General features: G+C 52.2%; 1 pseudogene; it reads left to right on the plus strand.

Annotated features, from left to right (window-relative positions):
* Nucleotides 1-746: 746 nt before the first annotated feature.
* LOC101588071 lies at nucleotides 747-1,241 on the plus strand (annotated as a pseudogene).
* Nucleotides 1,242-6,099: the final 4,858 nt, after the last annotated feature.

Genomic DNA, 6,099 nt, shown 5'->3' on the forward strand with positions numbered 1-6,099 from the left:
GAGCCAGGAAGCGATGCTCGAGATGAGGACCAGAGCTGCTCCAGAGCTCATCAGGAAAGCCAGCACGACAAGGTCCTCCAGCAGAGCAGCCCAAGAGCACCAGCAGCTTCCAGCAGCTCCAGCGGCGTCTCCAAGCAGCATCCCTAACAGCGTTTCGGCAGCTTCTCCTGTTCTGCCTTTATGCTGCTGGCAACAGTCCTCAGGTGGCCTCCTGCACCCAGCACCATGCTAGTTTAATTCAGCCGGGTGTGAGAAGTTGACCACCTATTAGAAATCCACTACAAAAGGTCATGAAAGACCGCAGAGTGAGGAACTGTCCAAACTGAAGGAGGCTAAGGAGACGTTATAAAGTGGGCAGCTTTTCATCCAAAGAGAGAAGTGGGGTGGTGGTCAAGGTCTACAGTCTCAGCACTCTGAGAGGTGGAAGCAGGAGGATCAAAAGTTTGGAGATAGCTTGAACAACACAGCCACGTGATAAAACCCCGTCTCAAAATAATAAATAAGGGCCAGAGATGTAGCTCAGAGGCACAGTGCCCACCTGGCAAGTGTAAGGTCCTGAGTTTGAGTCCCAGCACCGAAAAAATAAAAAAGCAAGGAAGCAAAATAAAAAATAAAAATGGCTGAGGACATAGCTCAGTGGAAAGGCTCAGGGCCAGGGAGATGGCTGAGTGGAATAAGCGCTTCCCTGGCAAGCACAAGGGCCTGACTTCAATCCCCAGTTCCACGAAAATAAATAAATAGCTTTCCGTCTCCCGCCTCAGCAGAGAGAGGAGCCCCGCCATGTCTGCCCATCTGCAGTGGATGGTAGTGCGGAACGGCTCCAGCTTCCTCATCAAGCGGAATAAGCAGACGTACAGCACAGAGCCCAATAACCTGAAAGCCCGCAACTCCTTTCGCTACAATGGGCTGATTCACCGAAAGACGGTGGGCGTGGAGCCGGCGGCCGATGGCAAGGGGGTCGTGGTGGTCATGAAGTGGAGATCCGGACAGCGGAAGCCAGCCACCTCCTATGTGCGCACTACCATCAACAAGAATGCACGCACCACCCTCAGCAGCATCCGCCACATGATCCGAAAGAACAAGTACCGCCCGGACCTGCGCATGGCTGCTATCCGCAGAGCCAGCGCCATCCTGCGCAGCCAGAAGCCCGTGATGGTAAAGAGGAAGCGGACCCAGCCCACCAAGAGTGCCTGAGCCACCCCCAGTAATAAAGAGCTCTCCTGTGGTCCTTGGCCATGTAAAATAAATAAATAAATAAATAGAACTATGTGCCAAAATGTAGCCATATTACTGGTGCACCCCTGTCATCCCAGCACATGAGGGCTTGCGGGTTAGCTCAGCTGTTTAAGCACCTGCTGGGGCAAACCCAGTCAGGCACAGGGCACCCCAGTTTGATCCCCAGCTCCCCATGCCTTACCAGACCCACTCTTAAGGCAGCCTGAGTCAGCTCCCCCCAAAAAAAAATCCTTCTCATCCCTCAGTAAGCCTTGTCTCAAAATGTAGAAAGCAGTAATAATAATAAGAGCCTGGGGTTATGGCTCAGTCCAAAGGCTCTAGGTTCAATCCCTATGCTAAAATAAATAAATAAATAAATAAATAAATAAATAGTTAAAATCTGTGATGTGTATAAGTTAGTCCATTCTCCGTTGCTAATGACACAGAACCACAGGCACATCACAAATAAAAGAGGTGCATTTTGGCTCATGGTCCTAGTATACCCCTCTTGCTGGCAGATTCCTAGAGTGGCCCAAGGCATCCCACGGCGACAGACAGGGATGGCACCAATGACCTGGCCGGGCTGGCTGTGTAGGACCCCCATGAATCTACTACTGCTGTGAATGGCAAATCCATTCCTGATCAGCTCCTAAAGACAGACGTTTTTGTGGGGTGGGAGGAGGCTTTGCATTAGGCAGCTTCCCACTGTTGGCACTCAATACCTAACACCCACTAAACTGCCCAGGCTGGGCTTGACCTTTCTATCCTCTTGCCTCAGCCTCCCAGAGTGCTAGGATTAGCACCCCACCTAGCACCTGATCACTTCTTAAAGTTCCCACCCAGTATGTCACAATGGGAATTAAATTTCGCTTTTGCTTTTTTAAAAATATATTTGGTATACAGGGTCTCATCATGCACTGTAGACTCATGGTGATCCTCCTGTTTTCAGCCTCTCCAGTGCTGGGATTACAGGCGTGTGCCACCACACTCCCCAGCTCAGCACGCCCCAGGGTAGGGCCAGTTCAGTATGTGGTGATGGGGAATGAACCCCAGTCCCAGCACTAAGCTATCTCTCCAGCCTGGGAATTAAATTTCTATCTCTCCAGCCTGGGAATTAAATTTCTATAAGAGTCTCGGGGATACTAATCATACCCAACAAAAAGTAGGCAGTGTGTATAGGAGGCTATGATTTATGTGGGAATATGGGGCAGGGCAGAAAGAGGTCTATCCATAAATACACAATCAAACCCAAGATAAACATTGGTTCTAGGGATGAAAACTGAGCTAAGAGGACATCTTTTAAGTTTTATGAACTCATTAACAGTCAAAATAATGTGCAACATATAAAGAAATCTCGCAGTCAGAAAATAACTTCTCCCCACTCTTCCGAGACCCTCAGATCTCCTTTGCCTCTTATCAGGGCTGCCGGGCCCTCCACTGTGAGGAGATAGGAGGAGTGTAACCCCAAGCTACCTGCAGGCAGCCAGCCATGAGGTCCCAAGTTCAAGCCCAGCCTGATCAATTCAGTAATGTAGTGAAACCCTATCTCAGAACAAGAAATAAAGGGCTGGGGGTGTAGCTCTGTGCACAGATCCTGGATTTAATCCCCAACACCAACCAACAGGGCCTGCTGGAACCCACCTGCTCCAGGGCTCCCCACCCTGTCACTGGCTGGGCCTCCAACTCCAAGTGAGCTAGAAGAGTAAGGATAGGGAAGTGGGGTGGCTCAGGAGGAGGACCTTCCTCTCTCCCAGCACCCAGTGGATCTCCTGGCCTGAGGCTACTGAGAGGGGGCTGGACAAGGGGTCCCCCGTCTCCATGAATCTCAACTGTTGAAGGCCATGGTGCCCCAGGAAATAGGCTGCTCTCGGCAGAGGACAGCAGCTCCAGAAGTGGTGCCTGAGGAAACAGGGGGCAGGGAGATGGCACCTCGGGCTAAGTGAGGCTCCTTTGGCCATCTGGATGTCAGGCTTCCCACCAGCTGTCTGCTGTCCCCAAAGTTCACTGAGTCTGGAAGTGAGAAGCGGAAGGAAGTACACAGCCCCAAGGGGGCAGGGATAAGAAGGGCCCCTTGAAACTGCAGAGGCTGTCACCCATCTGCCCTCCCCCACCCTCTTTTCAGAACTAGGCATTGAGCCCAGTTCTCACTGAGCTACATCTCTAGCCCCTTTTTATGTTTTGAGATAGTCTTGCTAAGTTGCCCAGACTTGGTGGGGCAAGATCCTCCTGCCTCAGCCTCCCAGAGTACTGGGATTACAGATGTGTACTACCACACCCAGCCACCTGTCCCTCTTGTCCCCTAGAACTAGGCATCCTGTACCTGCTCCTCCAAAAGTGAGGAGAGAGGCACCACTACCCAGTCCAGGAAGAACTGGCGGGTCTGACAGGTCAGATTTTGCCCAGAGGTCCAAAGGGAAGAGAGAGAGAGAGAACTGGAGACAGAGGACAGATAGACAGAAATATGGGGGGGGGGGGTAGAGGGCTAGGAAGTAAAGAAGAGAGGTGGAGAGGGGTTGGATCCCAGGAACCTGCACCTCTCTTCTTGGAAAGGAAGGCCCAACAGGGCCTGCAGGGCCGCGGGGTTGATTTGGGGAGTCAAAAGCACCCCAGCTTCTCTGTCAGAGTTTGTTTTCAAAGTCCAGGCAGTGGTTCACTGAGCCCCATGATCCAGAGACAGGGTCTCTGGGTACCGTGTATGGTTCCTGCTTGTGCCTGGGAAGGGACCAGTGACACCTTGAAGGACGACAAATGAGAAGACCTGGGGGTAAGGGCAGAGCGCAGAAGCCCCCATCCGGGAAGTCCTAACAGCCAAGCAACGCTAGGTCTGGGCCACTCACGAACTCCATGTAAGGGGTCCCTAGAAAGTCACCTAGGGGCCAGCCTCCCAGCCTGTCTGCACTGTCCTGAGCCTCTGCGTCCCATACTCGGTGTCCCTGGAACCACAGCTGGGGTCGTCTACGGAACTTGTGCATCTGGCCCGGCTCTCATTCATCCAGTAGATCCAGCCAGGCGCAGCCAGGGATCTTTCCAGGAGCTTTTTGGGTGTCGGACACGGACGGCACTTAGCGCGACCTCTCCAGCTGTCCAAGCAGTCACCGAGGGTGCAGCGGTGACATGTAAACAGAAACCGCGTCAGGACCTGTGCAGATCAGGACCGGAGCCGGCAGCGCCCAAAGAGCAGCCAGCGGACCCGGGACGGGACGTGGCAGGGTGGGGCGTCCCGCTTTGGCTCTGCAGCGCAGCTTCCTCCTCCCCTACCCCTTCCCCCCTCGCCCCTCCCCCACACGGGGTGTGGCGGGACCTGGGCCAAGGCCCAGGCCATTGGGCCAGGTCGGTCTGGTCAGGGGACTTTGTCCGCCCTCACTCCTTTCCCAGTGTGTTCAGGGACCTCTGCCCTGAACGCCCCTCGGGGAGCCACCGACCCCACCACAACAGCGCTCCCTAGTGGACCGCCACCTCGTGGCACGGGGATGCGTCAATTTGCATCCTGGAGAAGCAGCAAGGGGTGGAGGTCTCAAGTCTCAGAAAAGGGGGTATTCTTGTGAGGAATAGGGGTGCCCCCAGGTACAGAGATTCTAGACGCGTTTTCATCGCTGCAGTGACAGGCAAATGAAGGCAAAGCGAGGCAAACAGAACTTGTCCCCTGGTATCTGTTCTCTCCCCACATTTAGAACTTGCCTATACAGTGTCAGAACAGAGGCATCTCTGAACCACCTTCATAACATTTATGACCTCTGAACTGCGTTCTGGGGTGTAAACTCAAGTGCTGTGTGTGACTCCTAGGAAACCTCCTTAAAGGGAGAAGGGATGTCCTTCAAACTCATCCTTATTGTCTGGAATGCAGATGTGATAGCTGCTGCCCCAGCAGCCATTTTACACCATGCAGTAGAGGGTGTATGGCTGAAGATGGTGGAATAGCAAGGTTCCGTATAAAGGAGCCTGGACTCTGATATCACAGACACTGTACCAACCCTGCATGGCCAAGTTCTAGGTACCTCTTATGTAAAAGACAAGTACATTTCTATTCATTTTCTTTTCTTTTCTTTTTTTCATGTATTTGGTTGTTATAGGGTCTCACTATGCAGCCCAGGCTCTTGGTGACCCTCCTGCTTTCATCCTCCCAGCACTGGAATTACAGGCATGCGCCACCACAACCAGTTTGAGGGCTGGCACAGCACGCATGCAATACCAGGGATCACTACACCCAGACTCGGGCCGGCTCAGCCCACCCTGGGGGCAGGGCTGGCACAGCATGTGGTGCCCGAGTTCAAACCGTGGTCCCTGAGGTTGTCTAAGCTTTCCTAAGCAGGCGCATTAGTTCACTGAGCTATCTCACTAGCTCTCTATTCATCTTAAGCCACTATTTGTTTGGGGTTTTTTTTATTTCACACTTGGGTTTTTTGTTTTTTGTTTTTTATTTATTTATTTATTTATTTATTTTATTTTATTTTTTTTTTTTTTGGTATGAGGATCAAACTCAGGACCTTGTGCTTACCAGGCAGGAACTTACACTGCTGAGTGATCTCCCTGGCTTGTTTTGGTTTCGGACAGCTGAACAAAATCTTAACCAATAGAGGAGGTGAAAATCCTTTTTGTTAGCAGGGGAGACGCAACAAGTACAAGAGAAGTGGAGGGCAAGCCTGACAGCTCAGTGGACTAAAGCGCTTGCTTAGGCAGACTGCAGCAACCGGGAGGCATGCCTTGCCAGCCCTGCCCGTGAGGCACACTGCGACAATTGAGACTGGGCGTGGTGGTGTGCACCTGTAATCCTAGTTCTTGGGAGGCTGAAAACAGGAGAATCACTACGAGTCCTATCTAAGTAGTGAGACCCTGTAGACGTTGTAAACCCTGTCCTAAATACAGAGAGAGAGAGAGAGAGAGAGA

This window comes from Octodon degus, unplaced genomic scaffold (genome assembly GCF_000260255.1).
Source record: "Octodon degus isolate 3935 unplaced genomic scaffold, OctDeg1.0 scaffold00035, whole genome shotgun sequence".
In the NCBI taxonomy this organism is placed as follows: Eukaryota; Metazoa; Chordata; class Mammalia; order Rodentia; family Octodontidae; genus Octodon; species Octodon degus.